Source organism: Hirundo rustica, chromosome 2 (genome assembly GCF_015227805.2).
Source record: "Hirundo rustica isolate bHirRus1 chromosome 2, bHirRus1.pri.v3, whole genome shotgun sequence".
NCBI classification, from domain to species: domain Eukaryota; kingdom Metazoa; phylum Chordata; class Aves; order Passeriformes; family Hirundinidae; genus Hirundo; species Hirundo rustica.
The window spans coordinates 18674743-18690985 of record NC_053451.1 but is presented as its reverse complement, the minus strand read 5'-3'; the positions used below and the strand labels follow the sequence as shown (position 1 = coordinate 18690985).

Genomic DNA, 16243 nt, shown 5'->3' with positions numbered 1-16243 from the left:
TTGCTGCAGGAAAGTGAAAAAGGTGGAAGGTGGCTGTTACTCTTCTGCTCTGTAGTTTAAATCTCTCTGCTGTGGTTCCTAATGCAAACAGAAAAGGAAGTCTGCTCAGCTTTCAATAAAACTAAAAGCAGATTTGCCACATTTGAGTAAACCAAATTTACAGTAAATAGGAACTATCCTGTGATCTGTGACTTCATTGTATCATTTACAATTACTGGGACATGATCAACTCCTTAATTGAAAACTGACTGTGCAGCAAATCGTTATTAAAAAGATAAACTTCAATGACATTGCTGGACCCCTCAACAGAAAAAAAATGGAAAATTCTCCTCTGCTCAAAGAAATTAATTCTTTAATGTAGAGGAAGGGATTTCATCAGCAATTATTCTCTTCACATGAATAGTTTTGTATTGGTAGTTTCATTTCAGTAAACTGTATTTTGACTCATCTGCGGGCACAGCTGCCCCTTCTTTAGCAGAGCAGCTGGATGCAAAACCTTGAGTTTATGACCTGACAAGTATACATAGTTAGATGTAGATAATACCTTGTCTAAACCTGTATCTGTATTTCCATCTAGGAATATCTGTGTAAGCATAATAATACAGTTTGTAAAGCTCGTTAAAAGTTCAGAGGCATTCACAAGTTCTCAATTCTATATGTGTTAAACAATCAGCAAAGATTCCCAGTAGTGATCAAAAGAACTGAGAAAAATAATATTTCCATCTTTGTTTCTCTGTGGTTATAAAGATAGGAAGATAAAACCCATAAAGCCTACCTGTAATCTTAACTATCCAATCTTGTTTGAGGTGTGGCTTACTTGTGAAGTGGCTTTTTTATGTTGTCTGGAGGTTTATTGTTTTGGTTTTTCACTGCTGGAGAACTACAGGAGCAATTTTCACCACCCAGCCGGAGCCAGACTGTTGGAGTTTTTTTTTCATGAAGCCACTTCTTCTTTGACTGTTGGTTAAGAAATGTGCACTTCAAATTGGTGATAATATAAATAAAATGAGAACCCAAAGTTTAAATAAGCCATTTTACTAAGAGAACTTCTCCTTTCAGTTTTTATGGCCTCTGGTACTTTCTTGGTGGTTCTCCAGAAAATCTTGCCAAAAGAAGATCTAATGAAACTGTCCAGGCCAATAGCCTCTACTTGTGGCAGCATTGTTTTTGACTGCAGTTCTTCCAGTTTACAGTTTTACTTGGTATTTTTGAGGTGTACAAGGCATTATTAAAAACTACTATCTGACAACAATAAAACCCCAAATTAAAAGGCAGATGTTTTCCACACTTTTCATATTTGCTCACACATTTTCATATGCACTCAAAAGAGCTGAATCACAGACCATGGGACTTGGCAGCAGAAGGAACCTGTATTTTATATGCTAGTGCTCTCTTTCCAGACCTCAGTGTTTCTTAGGAATGCCTACATCAAATGTTTTCCTACAATTCTTCTTTTTCTTTTGCTTTTTTTCCTTAAATCATCCCTCTGGCTGGTTGTGTTGTACTGGAAGTTGCTGTTCCTGCCATGGGTGGTCTTGAGGCATGCTTCTTTTCAGTAAAATATCCAGTGTGTAAATGTTTTATATTGAATACTTTGCCTTTACGTTTTGAGAATCTGCCTTTGCTGTCTTATGTCTCTGGATTTCTCCTGCAGGAGTAGGCCTGTGCACTGGAAGTGTGAATTTAAGATAATTAACTGTGGAAGTGGCGTACATTTTCATGTGAGCTGACTTTGCCCTTGTACTGAGCTTGTTTACAATGATGAGAACTCATTTGCACTTCCTAAGCTTTAGCCAAATGTTTGACTTGTCATAATTTAACTGTGATATAAAGCAAATTGAGGTATTTAATGCCAACATCAGAGTTTTACCAAGAGCCAGTTTTCACAAATCAGTTTTAGTCGAGGACTGGGATGAGTCATTTAATCTGATGCAATGAGAACAGAAACGATGTTGAAGCACAGACGTGTGAGTTCATCTTCCACTTCTCATGTTCCAGAGGAAAAAATTTCCTAGCTGGAGGAAAATTTTAAACTGTCTGCGGTGTAACTTCTAACTTTGTGGATATCACAAACAGCAAGAATTCAGGATATTGTTAATATTGATCATGGAAAAATAGGTCCTTAGAGCCCACTGAACTAAAGGAGTCTCTCCTCTGAGTTCATGCAGTAAGTATGAAGAAGGTAGGGTTGATGAAATAACCTGGTACGTCCACGGTTAAGTCTGCTTCTTTCCTTCAGCATGACAGTGCGGAGGAACTCTGGTCATAGATAATGACCATACACCTATGGAGCACAGGAAACAGTGAACTGTATAACAAGTATTTGTTTGTGTGCAGAAGCCTGCCCTCATTGATTCCCAGAGTATTCAGGAGAAACCCGTCTGTTTCCCCAGTCTTTTGAAAATGTTGGATACACACGGAGATAATTTTTTGAGAGTGATGAGTTGTGGTTTGTTGGCTCATATTTTAAAAACCTTTTATTAATGGAGTTTGGGGTTTTTTTTAAATCTGTTTATTAAATGACAAAAAGGGTCCAGCATTGTGAGTAGTATTGCATTGTGAACGGGCATCAGAAGGTGAAGACAAAGGACCACTCAGTGTTTCTGAGTTGCTGCTTAATGACGGGTATGTGTTCGCGTTCACATACGCATGAAATCCATCCATTCTGAGAGGGCTTCATTAAGGGCCCAGCCTTTAATAAGCAAGGATCCACAGCCATGTGGGAGAGCTTTTTGTGTTCCAAAGTGCTCCTCCAGTTAAAATCTCTTTAAAAAGAAAAGAAAAATCTGTGCCTGCTTCCTGTGGAGGTTTCAGTGCAAACCTGGACTACTCATAGAAGGAACTGTCTCAGATGATTTCAAGCATTTGATTCTTGAGTGGGCTGACAAGTCTCTCGCAGTGAGATTCTTTGTGTCGTCTTTTAAGGCTTGTGGAAGACCCTTGCGCCCCAGAATTGCTGCCAAATTAATGTATCCTGTGGCAATTCTAGAGTATGGCAAAGGCCTTCCACCTGTTTTCTCCCAAACTGCAAAATGTGGCAAACAGAGCAAGTACTTTAAAAATTAGATTGGAAAGTCCTCTCCAAGCTTATTGATGTCCTTTGGAATCTTCACTTAATCTGGTAAGTTTTTGTGAGCAAATTATGTGTAGTTGTTGGGTTGCTTAGCAGCTCATCAGGGACCTGAACTCTAAGGGAAGCCTTGAGCCTAGAACAACAGACTTGTGAATAACCTGTCCTCTGCAGACCTCCCAGGATGGCAAACATCTGGATTTTAGATTTTGTTCATTAGCTGCCACACATTATTTGATGAGGAAGCTCGCTTGCTTCCTCTTGCTCTCTTGCTTGCTGAGGTTTTTTTAGAGCTTGCCTCAGAATCACAGTAACTTCTTGTTCTTCTCCGTGTTGAAAAACAAGCTTTTTAAAGATTTAAATATAAAGGAAAGCTTAGACTAAATTAGACTCATGTTTTCAAACACAGTTAAATACCTTTTCATGTTTAGATTTCATGGATTTTTTAATTTTATTTTTAAGTGGGGCAGAGGTGTTTTCAAACTTCAGTTTGTAGTATTGGGTAGCTTCTTGAAAGGAACAGGAATAGTTGAGGCAAACTAGCTGTGCTGCTTGTTCTCCACTTACCAGTATTTCCAGCTCTTCTGCATTTGGAATTGCTGGCATTGGTAGTATGGTTGTAATCTCAGGTCACCATAGGTCAAATGAAACATGGTCATCATTCTTGTGGATCATGCAGGCAGAAGAAATCAGACCTTGAGGTATTTAATTGTGCTCTAAGGCACTATGAAGTATCTGGGAAGCAACAGGATGACTGACTTCAGCTTGATAACTGAGAGGACTGCAGCACTGATCCTCCTGGAAGTCATTTCTAGGCACATGAAGAACAAGAGGACAGGAAACAGCCAAAAATGAATTTACCATGGGCAGATTCTTCCTGAGTGTGAAGACGTGATGGAGAGAAAAAGCTTTTGGCAAAGAGAGAGCAGAGAACCTTGTTTACTTTGATGGTACCAAGTTTTATTTGCATCCCTGGAGCCAGACTGAATTCCCCCCGGATGGATTGTTGGATAGACTGCAGTGTGTGAAAAACTGGCTGAGCCAGCATTGCCCTGGCAGAGGGTTATTGGCAGTGTTCCTTGGGGGCTGATACTGGTGCCAGTGTTTAATGTTTGTGTTGGTGATGCAAATGATGAGTTGGAGTGCACCCTCAGCAAATGAAAGGTGACACCAAATTGGTGGAAGTAGTGGATTACAGGAGCTGCCATTCAGAGGAACTTTATCAAGCTGACAAGGGCTATCAGGAACCCAAGAAGTTTAACAAAAAGAAAGGCAGAAAACAGCTTTGCAGAGAAGACCTAGTGATCCTAACAGGCAGTAAGTTGACTAGAATTCAGCAGCAAGACCTTGTAGCCACAAAAGCAAACTTGCAGGCTCGGCTGTGTGAGTGTAGGAGGAGTGTAGACAGCAAGTTGAGAGAAGATACTGTAGGGAGCATGGTTGAGAACTGCTCAGGGGGTTGGGTCAGAGCACATGATATAACAGGAAAGGAGCTCCTTGTGTTTCACCTGAGAAGGCTGAGGGGATACTCCAGTTGACTCCAACTGTCTGTAGGATCATTATGAAGGAGAGACCTAGACTCCTTTTAGAGGTGCATAGTGGAAGGACAGGAATAAGGTGATTGTCAGAAGTTTCAGGTGGGGAAATTCAGGTTGAGCATAAGGAAAAATACCCTCCATTGTAAGAGTGGTGAAAGAAGTGGTGGATTCTCTGTCCCTGGGTGGGGTCCTGAGCAGCATGTTCACCTTTGAAGCTAGGTCTGCCTTGAGCAGAACTGGAGACCCTCCAGCTGCTGGATTTAGTATTGAATATTGCCCTTTTCTTGAAGTAATGGTTTGTTAGTGCATGAAAATTATTAACTATATTAGGGCATTTTAAGAGGAGCGATACAAAATATTTTTTTCCTAAATCTTTCACATGCAGCTCATGTCACATTTCTAGCTTTAGATCTTTTGAAGTGGGCATTGTTGAATCCTGTGATTGTCTTTCTATGAATTAAAAATAAGCCAAGTCTCTTTCTCCTTAAAAGAGGCTGTTATGTTCAGCAGAACTCGAGGTGGTGATGCATTTTTGCATATGAGCATGCATATGGCTTGAGAATGGGAGCATTGTCTACAGCCCTGCTTACTTCTGATGGTTTAGTTCAAAGCTTATTTGAGATAGTTGGGGGAAAACTCTTAAATATCTTCTAGGATCAAGCTAAGAACACATTTTCTTGGTAGCTTGTTTTCTTCCAGGAATTTGAAATCGTTCATACTCAACGTCCACAGAGCTTCCAGAGAATGTGGCCAGAATGCTGCAGTGAATTGCAGTCAGTGAAATACGGGCCTGCTCAGTTACACGCTTACACATTGTTTGCCGCTCTACAGGGCTTTCCAGCTCATAGTGATATATATGTGGCTCTCAATTAAAGCAATTTTAAAAAGTGTGGTATGAAGGTAAAATTACTTTTTTTAAATTTTATGAGCTGTGTGGGTTTGATCTTAAGACCTTTTCCATCAAGTGAAGTACAGTAAATCTCCATGCAGAATTGGTGCTCACGTTTCATCTGCAAAAAGAGCAGTAGACTTACTGGTACTGTGTGGCATCCTGGGGGAACTGCTTTACTAACTTGGCTCGTATCATTTTAATGCGCGGGCTCTTAGAGGGGACACACCTGAGGGAATACACAAAATACTCTCATCCTAGAAAGAACTTGAAGCAGTGTAGGCGAAAATATCCATGCCTTTTTAGTGTATTAACTGAATTAGCCGAGTACTACAATTTAGGCAATGGGATAATGGAACTATGGAACTTAAAATTGTTTTGATTATTTTGATAGGTGTTTAAAGGGGAGTTTGACATGCTGTATGGCTGAGACTGCTTTATTGAGGTCATAGGTGGAGTAAGATAGCATTCTACCTTCTGAGGGCTTTTTAAGTAACATTGTTTATTCCTTTTGTCTGTGTGCATTGTAATTTTTTTTTTTTTTTTTACTCTTTCGGGCATTGTGTATGTATGCCCTGTTCTTGTATTCAGGGGCAGCTTTGTGATTTCTTGCATCTCCAGGTCTTTGTGTCACTTACTATCCAATTGTGCAGGGGATAGTCACACTCTCCGGTAAGTTTTCCAGGACCTGTGGGTGGTTTGTTACACAGGGGATGTTGGATGCGCCTCAGGTCAGGCGGGTCCGGTGGTGTGTAAGGGGTTGTACGCACGAGGAGCGGGAGGCAGGGCTCAGATCTGGAGTGAGGTGCCCCCAGGGCTGTCCATTGGACTGCTGGGTCGCACGAGCAGATGGGCTTGTCCAGCGAGCTCCTTGCTGTCCGTGCCATGGTGGGATGATGCCGCTGGCTCAGCAAGGCTGTGCTGCTCCGCGAGGGCTGAGCAGGGGCTCTGGGGTGCAGGGGCAGGAGCTGCCTGTTTCTCCCGCCTGGAACTACATCCAAAGGTGCCTTGCTGGGCATGTGTAATGTCTCTGTGATTGCCCACGGAACAAGCGCACAAAAAGATTGCTGAATGCCGAAGTTTTCTTTTCAGTTTCTTCATTTTCTGGAAGGGAGACATGGCAGAAGGGAGCGGGGATTGGGATCAGAGTTAAAAGCTCTCTTTCCGGTTTGACCATGAATTTGTTTCTGACCTTTTGTCTAAGATTTCTCATCTCTGTTAGACTCTTTCGAAACTGCAGAAGTTAGGAAGATAGCAATGTTCCCACCTTTTAATAAAGTGCTTTGAATTCAAGACAGAATTAATAAGGTCTAAGGATTTTTTATTTTCTTTTCCGCAGAGAATTTGTTTCTGCTACAGCTAACAAATCCTTCAGTAGAATAATAACAAAGATGATGTTTGGTAATGATCTGTTTTTAATGTTGGCTCCATCTCAGACTCTGAGTTCTAATACTTTTTCTATAGCTATACGTGGGCACAAAATTATTTCTATGTTACTGTAGCTCTGTGAAAGCATATTACAGAAATAAAACCATCTTACTTTTAGGCTCTCAGAGGCTCATTATGGAGAAGCCCAGATACTTTCCTTGATTGGTTGGCTGCCTGACACAGTCTTGTATAAATTTCCAGGTGAAATGGAAGCACGTAACATGTCTTTCCGTACACATTAAGTTCAGGAGTTGATAAGCTCTGCGTGTTTTACACCAGCTGTCTGCATGGTATGGGCTGCAGGTTTGATATGTCTTCGGCACACTACTGCGTGTGCACATTTAGCCATTTTTTGAGATACCTCATGAGCCAAATTCTTTACACTTGGAGCATAAGAGAGTGCTTGAGATGGGACACAGAAGACATGGAGTAATTGTTCCCATTTTGTGGCTAATATATTAAGTGGCCTGGTTTTGCTGAGTATTTAAAGTTTTGGGCTTGTGTAATATCACAGGTTGGGTTGAGTGTAAAACAGAAACCTTTTGATATGCCACTGTGGATTTTTTGTTTTATCCAGTGAGAGCAACGCTTGGAACATGCTTTTTTCTCCAGGATTTTCTAGTATGTTTAGTTGACACCCTAATTATTTACAGACTTCGAACAAGTCAGAATTTTCTCATGATAGGAATTCATTAAGTTGTACTGAAAAAGCTCTATTAATGAACTGACATTTATGCTTTGTTTCCATGGATAAGATGGATAAGGTTGTGGGAGTTTTTCCCCTTTTTCTTTCAATTCTTTAGTTCCAAAATCAGCTGTTTTCTGGCCCAAATTCAGTTCATCAGAATGCTCAAACTTAGGCTTAATTCAAGGATATATTTACCATTGCATCATCAAGAGTCACATCATAAAACAACAGGAAGTGATAGAAATAACAAATTTTTAAAAAATTTTAAAGATAAGAGAAATTTAAATTAAATTTTAAAGAAAAGGGAAAATTTATTTTTGAATTCCAAATTGAAATAAAAAAGAAAATAACCACTAGATGGCACTTGAAAATTGTGTATTAAGGTAGTACATCTGCTTTCAAAGTCTTCATAAATGTTCATAGACCCAAAAGGTTTTTATGTGAATCTGCATAGTTCTGAGAGACGGTGATACTTCCAAAACCAGAATTAAAGTTCCTGTAGCTTTTGTGTCTCTGTGATCAGACTAAACCACTGCATTAAGGAATCTAGTCTGAATTAAAAGTTAATTTTTGTGTCTTAAAATGCTGCCTTTAGCAAGATGATAAATACAAATATAACTGATAAATGTGTGCAAATTAGTTTTGTTTCCACTTACTTTTAATGAAATCACAGAATTGTTTAGGTAGGAAAAAAACTTGAAGATCATTGAAGTCCACCACTAAGCCATGTCCCTAAATGCTTTTAAAAGACCTCCTGGGATGGTGACTCAACTAGATCCCTGAGGAGCCTGTTCCAATGCTTGACAACCCTTTTGGTGGGGAAATTTTTCATCGTATCCAGTGTAAACGTGAGGCCGTTCCCTCTTGTTGTTTGGGAGAAGAGATTTGTAGCCGTTTGTTTTAGCAAAATTCTGCTCTTCCCTAGCATTCTGTTTACCTACTTGGGTTATGCCTAATATGAGATACAATGTATTTTGGCAAAGTGTTGCTGCTTTAATATGGTCAATAGCTTGGAAATTAACTCAGAGTTTGGTAGGGAGGACTTCATACCTGACTCACAAGGGTTCACTTCTCATTTTTGGTTTTACACTCTTGCCCCTCTTGGTAGGGGAAAAGGGTGGAAGGTGATTGTGACAATTTGATTCCTGAAGAAAATATTTTAGTAGCCTAGAATTTACTGTCAAGTCAGTCTGGCAGTGGTTTTGTTAGTGAACATGGCACCAAGCCCCTTTTATTTGAAAATAGCCTCTTTATGGTTGTTTCTGAGACACATAAGAGTTAACATTACCATGAATTATGGGCTTTATACTGAAGATGCACAAAGGTGAATAAATACTTTCTGTAGCCATTAATTTGATTCTTCTTCCATAGGAGTAGTAAGTAGTAGCTGTACGAGGGAATGTTTAGTCAACTGCTGTACCCTATTGCACTTCAATTGAAGAGAGCAGAAGGAGACCAAGTATAATACGGAGTTGTGCAGGGATATTTTATGGCCTATTAAATATGTATTAAGGGAGTAATTCTTTCATTTGCTCATACAGCTGTATATGGTTCCCCTGACACTGGTGGTAATTATGAGTGAATTTTATTATGAAAGCTCCGTTACGCACATGGTAAACCTTAGAATGGGTTACAGTAGTGATGGACACAGCTGCACTGTCCTGGTTTTGCAGAAGACATTGGGACACAATCAACAAGAGGTGAAATGGAGAGTTGAACAATTTTGCCATTCAGCTGTGCTCCCCCTGTGACGTCTGCTGCAGGAACATCTCCTCTTTGTGCTGCTCTGTGCTGCACAAGAGCACTTGGCTGTGTTTCTGGCATGACTGCACCCTGCAGCAATTTTTATGCCTGCTAATCACAGATAAAAACGGAGCTTTGGGCGTGGCAAGTCTAGAACGTGTACTTTTCCTTTTTTTTTTTTTTTTCCCCTTTCATTCATAGGGTCTCATCATCTGAAGGCTGTGAGCAGAACTCCAGGCCATCATTCTTGTTCACATAAAGTTCCAGTTTGACTTTGATTTCTTATCTGGTAGGCCCTTCAGTGAGGAAGCTGTTGCTGAACTGCAGATGTTCTCCTAGGAATGATCTGATGAGAATGTCCATGCACTGAAATTCATTAAGTTTTTCCTGTGGCCTCGTACCTGTGAGTTCACTGGCTCTCAAAACTTTTTATGCTGAGATTAAGCATTTAGTAACTTGCAAAAGCTAGAGAGCTAGAACTCCTGGTGATTCCGTTGACAAATCACAAAGGCTTTAGTTTTGCAACATTGAAATAATGGAAAATGCAGGAATGACAGCTGTCTTTCTGGAAAAGCTGCTCCCCATGCAGGCTCAGGTAGTCCTGCTCACATAGGGACGCAAAGCAAATTTTTCATGGTGTGCTCTCAGCTCTAACTTGCTGAAAGTCAGTAGTTTTTTGGATTGTGCTGTTGCTATGGTCTGTGTGTGACGCTCTGCCGACAAGCACTCATCTCCTCTCTTAGAGATGGTTGCATTTTACAGTCTGTTCTGCATTCCTGGAGGAAAAGTGCTCTGCTGATAAATTACGCTGGTGTCAGAGGGCTTCGAAGCAGTTGTTGTTATTATCTCCCCTCTGTGGGAGGAAGTATTGCAAAGTAGATTGGGCTCTGCTGCCTTTGTGTTTTGAATTTGAGGCATTTATTTTGCTCACCTTTCCAGGTTTCTTGGTGCTCTCCCTTCTTGTGGCAGCAAATGTAGGAACAAAAAGAAATGCTGCTTTGGAGCAAAAGGATTGCTGGAATTTCCAGCTCTGTGCGTTACATCTCCTTCACCTAGGAGCAGAGCCAGCCTTGGTAGTGCAGGTGCCCTAGTGTGTCCCTGCCCTGGGTGAGTGACCTCACTTCCATGTGAAGGAGGCCTTGCCCTGCTCCCCAGTTTATGGTTCCTTTGCATTAGCACTGCACAGTGAGAGAGTCCCCCTGCCTGCTCTCCAGGAGCTCCAGGCGAGGGAAGCTGCTAGTCTGATAATCCAGGTGCATTATCCCAGCCGATGCACAGGGTTGTAGGCAGACTTGCTGGTGATCTTTTGGTACACGGGATGGTTAGCCCCTGGTGTCCAGAAAGGTGGATGTCACCCTAATAAATGCTTGTCTTCTGCACTCTAAGACCCCAAAATTTTGGCTGGCGGGGTGTGTCACTGGAGTCTTGATGTGTGAAGTAAGTACAACTGTAGTCTGTGACTTTCTGGGTTTCTGGATTTTGTGTTCCTGCCTCTGCAGCTGCTGAAGTCTGAAACAAGTCCTACAGTAGCAAATGTCCTACTGTAACTTAAATTCAAGACAGCAAAAAGTCTTGTTATAGTTAAGACCTGAGCCTTCAGAGAACTGCTTTTACCTAAGTGACTCTAGGCTCCTGTTAATATGCTTCTGTTTGAGTAAAGATGTTAGTGATTTGCAGCCCCAGAACTTTTTCTGCAAGGCAAACTCTTCCATCAATTCTTTCCCTTTATCTGCACCAGTGAGCCCCTTCACAGAGGCTAAAGGTGCTACAGTGAGTACAGTCGTTGAACATAAAGTGGTTTTCATACTAAACAAAGCTTGGTCGATTTCTTTGCATTAGGAAATGCCAAAGAAAATATTGCTTATTTTGCATGTCTGAATGAAAAGAGAAATAGTAGGGTTGGAGTTTAAACTCTATTGACTTGTGTCATGTTGCTTTTCTTCCTCTTCGGCGGGTATGAATAAAAACCCCCAAAATTTTAAAAAAAGTGCTGTTGACATTTTTCAGTGATCTTGGGGTTTAATTTTATGTATTAGAGAACAAAGAAAGCAAACAACTGCTATCTGAGTTTGAGAATAAGGAACAGTTTAAAATAATTTCTGAAGATGGAAGAGGGTGTCATTAAAAATTAACTAACACTTGTAGCTGTGTTGCTAAGTGTTTCACATGGTGACGGTCTCTCTCAAACCTCCACTGGCAAACAGGACCCCATTGAGTCTCAGCATGTCCCCCATTAAACCATCACATCTCTGAAAATTAGAAAGCTCATTAATGGCTTTCTGCTGTGAAGCAACAAAGAGTATATTCACTGACCAGTCAGCAATTAGTGCCAAGTAGTTTTTGTCTTACATTATAGAAATATTCTGGTTCAGTTATTCCAGAGCTAAAAGAAACTTATTAAAAAAACCCCTCCACTTTTTGTATTTGTGTAGGTGTATTTTACAGCTAGCAATGTCCTTTTGCTTTCATGTGAGAATTTCAATACCTCTTCAGCCCACTAGATTGCTGAGGACATGAACTCATTTCCTAGTCTCCTGCTTCTTTATTGAAGCAGCTCAAGTCACTGACTCAGTAGTTCCCAAAACAAAGCTGTTAGTCTCATAGTTCAGTCGTCTCCTTTCTTACTAGCATTTGTTTTTATCATGTAATAGAGAACTTACTGTAAAACAGCCGAAGGTGTGGGAAATGCACTTGAAACTCTGCCTTTGCTCCTTTGTACCAGTAATCTTCATTGAGTCAACCAAGGACCCAGCTGGGCTCCGGGAAATGTGGGTGTTTTTTTAAGGTAACAGGAAATCTGAAATTCATTTCCACTGTCCTCATGGAAATAAGAGTTGCTGAAGCTCAGATGTTGTTCTATGGAGAATATTCCAACGGGGAGGTCACACCATACTCACAATCCATGTCTATGGGGTTCTGCTTCTGCAGGTCTTGCATTTCTTTCTAACCACTATAACAACATGTGCCTTAGAGCACTTGGCTGCTTTTGAAGACCTTTATAATAATTTTGGTGTTTGTGAATGTAGTTTATCGAGTGTAGCTTATTTAGCACAAGCAGCATTGTCAGTGGCAGATCAACACTGGGATGAGATAGTCCCAAAATTAGTACTGCTGAAGTTTGTCACCTGTGTATATAAGGTTTTATAAATTACAGGGGAAGATAGCAGAAAAACAAAACTTAACATTACCAAATGTAATCAAATGCTTGTTGTTAATAAACCCTTAAAAAATGAAGACTTTTAAACAGTTATGTATTTGAAATAGAAACATAGGCAGTAAAAAGCTAAATAACATCCTCTCCTCTGCTTTCCCTCCATCCACCTCTTTTCTTAAGGATTTTTTTTTTCCTCAGAAGCTCTATTAGCTATACATATTTGTAAGACGTCCAAGAAGACTATGATTCTTTGATTAATGTTTCCTAGAACCAGGACAGCCAGCACACACACACACAAGAAAATTCTTAAGTTTTTTGTACTGATGTAATATTTCTGTAATGTTTGATCTTATATGTACTAAAAGTTGATGTAGAATGTCACCCTGAAGGTATCTTGTTCTCAGTGGATCATGAATGCCAGCCTTGACAGGTATCCTCTAGTGCCATTATAAAGCATATGTGGCCTGTTTTAAGGAAAGCTGTCCATACCTTTGTCTTGTCCTGTTGAAATATTCCCACTTTCTCCAAAGTGGCTGTCACTTCATTTTTGTCATCCTTAAGCTGAGAAGTAACTTGTAAAATCTTGTTGCCTGGTTTTAATAATTTTTACTTTTGCAAACTTCTGAAAGCTATTACATCTGCCTTAAAAGATATATGATATTTTTACTGATACCTGTAGAAGAAGTTACCTTTTTTTTGTGTTCTGATTCATAAGTTCCGGTTGTTGCAAACTTTGCACTTCAGGTGTTGTGTATCTTCTGTACTTTTAAGCCCAAATCTCTCCAAGATAGCATGTGACTTGTTCTGTGGCTTTCTATGGAACTTTTCACTTGCCAGGCTTAAATGTGTGCTTCAGTTCTTGTAGGGTCCAAGTCCAGCTCTTTCTTTAAAAGCACACTGGTGGAGATGCTTGCCAGCGCTTGGGGATCTCTGAAAGAGAAACAGGTGGTATTTTTGCTTGCCTCTGTGTGCCAGCTTCCAGTTTCTCGTGTAAAACAAGCAGCTAATGAGCTGTTGACAATGTGTCAAGGGGAAAAATCAGATGAATAAATAGAATAAGAGTCAGGTAACTGGATTCCATTGATGTTTTGCCATTCAAGAAGTAAACAATGCCAGTAAAGCTTTCACTGTCATTTAAACATAATCATACATGAAGGAAAATTTCCATGTCCATGTTAGCTGTATTTTGCATTTGCCTGGATTTTTTTATGGGTTTCTCTAGTAATTATGTGAGTATGTGAATGTATCAACAATTAAGACACAAATGCCTATAAAGTGGGGGTGTAGTAAAGTAAAAGATGAAGCAATCCAGAGGAAAACAAGTTTACCACACTATGTTGGCATCTGTTTTTAACAGGAAAAATCACATGTGCTGTAATAAAGAATTAGAACATTTTTCATTATGCCAATCCTATATTTCACTGAGGGGCATCAGCAAAAAGTGCACACCAAAAAAAAGTCTCTGAAATGTAGGTCAAAACTAATGGGGACCCAAATAAATAAAAATGGGGAGAGAGGATTTATAAACTCAAAAGTATGTAAAAATAGGACACAACTGACCCTTAAGGGGAAGGAAATAGTTTTATGTGTTTGTGTTAAGAATTACCCCATATTTTAGAGGGAAGAAGAGCAGGCATAGGGAGTAGAGTAGATAGGTAGCTTGACATACTTAAGAAGCGAGGGACTTCCAGGCCATGATGTAAACAAAGTTTGAAGTCTGTCTGTGAAATCGGTCCTTCCATCGGTGGAGTCAAAATCAGGAGGGTTTTTCTTGTTGACCATTGCAGACATTCTCGCCGAAGCAGAAGCAAAGAGTTGACTGTGTTTTTCCGTGGTAAATGATGCTTGTATGACAGCCAGGATCTGGCTTACTCTGTGTTATAAAATGGTTCACAATTTCATAAAACAGCTTGATGAACATCCCTTGAATTCCTGAAGCTGAGTGTGTATTTTTATTTTAGCACTAATGTGTGATGAGCTTTGATTAATTTATTTTAGTGGTGAATGTTTAATATCTAGCCTTCATGCATGGAAACAAAAATTATTTGTGAGCTCAGTTGGGGTGAAGAGGTGTAGGGTACTGGGAGCCCCTTTGGGATTTGCACGGTGACTGGTGCCTGGCTCTGTGCTGCCTTGTCAAACTCAGCATAGAGTGTAGTCAGGGCCTCAGGGGTGATGGAAAATGCATGGAAAATACACCTTAGTCCTGTGAAGTCTTCCCTTGCCCATCCTTTTGAGGGCAGCAGGCAGAGAGGTGCCAGCTCTAAGGGCAGTGCTGTTGTTGGAACAGCCCTGAGACTTCAGCTGGGGTTTGTAGAGGAGGATCATGGAGCACTTCTCAAACGTTAATTTAGTTTCACACTAACAAGGTAGAAGGCTGCTAGTAGTACTCATCATACTTAGGACTGATTGTAGGCAGAAGCCGTATGATTTGCCTCATGTACACGAGTGAGTGGTGAGGGCTGGAGTAGCTCTCCCCATTGTACTTGTAGCATATTTATCCTGCTCAGAAATAGGCCACATGCTTTATTGACTGCGGTAATAGGCAGATCTGTATCACTTAGCAATCTCTGAACAAATCTCTGCTGCCCACAGGAGCTGAAGTTCCTGCTTGAACATTAACTCAGCTTTGTTGATTTGTGTCTGAAAATACCCCAAACAAAAGCAAATGGCGTTCAGCACTTTAGGAAGAGAGACAGATGGAGAGCACAGTGCAGCATGGTACATGGCAGAGGTCATAGTGGGATAAAACCAATTTCAAACATACATGTCGTGATGCTGGATTGTGGCTTAATTTTCCACACTTCAGTATTTTTTTAAGCCAAAGTGGTTTGTGTGTTTGGATCTGCTTTGTAAATCAGAGGCGAAAATTTGAATGAAATTATGCATGGTTACGTGCTGTATAGAACTCCCTACAGGAGTTGGTTATGGAAAATGAACAGAGGAGCAGGTGATATGAAATCAAAGTTTAAACATTTTCCAGGTGGAAGTGGCATTATGTGGATAGCAAAGAATATTACTTAATGGGACAAAGTTACTACAAAGTTATAGGGTTTCCTTAATTAATAGGGTGCAGCTACTGCTGGCAAGCGAGACGGATCTAACAAACTTCAATATGCGTCCAGGAAAATGCAATTTTAAAATGTAGGTTAAAATTTTGGAACCTTTTTCCTTCAGTCTTCAGTTGTTCCTTCAGCAAGCAGTGTCTGATGGTCCTTCAGCTTTCTGCACTGTTGAAGTCTGCAGGGGAAGCAGCTGCTTATGCACGTTTCTGGTGCTAACAAGGGCACACTTCCAAAATTCCAGTGAGTTAACCAAGTAGAAACACCTGGAAGAGATCATCCAGAACGAGAATGCTAAGTGTAGGAGCATGGCTGGAGCTGTGCAAGGTGGTTCTGGTGGGGCATTTGCCCCAAAGGTGGCACAGTGGCTCAGGCAGCTGGTCTAAGTGAAGCGTGGCAGCTTTCTCTCGTGACTCTGTAGACTGAAACAGTGGCATTGCACCAGGCATCTTACAGAGAGCAGCATCCTAAAATGCACTGTGGCCTTGCAGTTACAAGGTATGACTCTTGGTGCTCTTTTCCTGAGAGTCAGCAACACAGCTTCTTCCAGCTTTGCCTATGGGACCAGGGCTTAGTGCAGCTGCTTTATCTGCTGGTGAGAAACTCCTGTGAGACTTCATCAGATTTATTTGCTTTATGAAGATGTAGCTGGTTAATCACTCTTAAGTTCA

General features: G+C 40.6%; 1 protein-coding gene across 18 annotated transcripts in view; it reads left to right on the top strand.

The window, feature by feature from the left end:
* Positions 1-16243, top strand: part of BBX (BBX high mobility group box domain containing) — a 141024-nt gene that overhangs the window by 59510 nt on the left and 65271 nt on the right. The window lies entirely within an intron of this gene.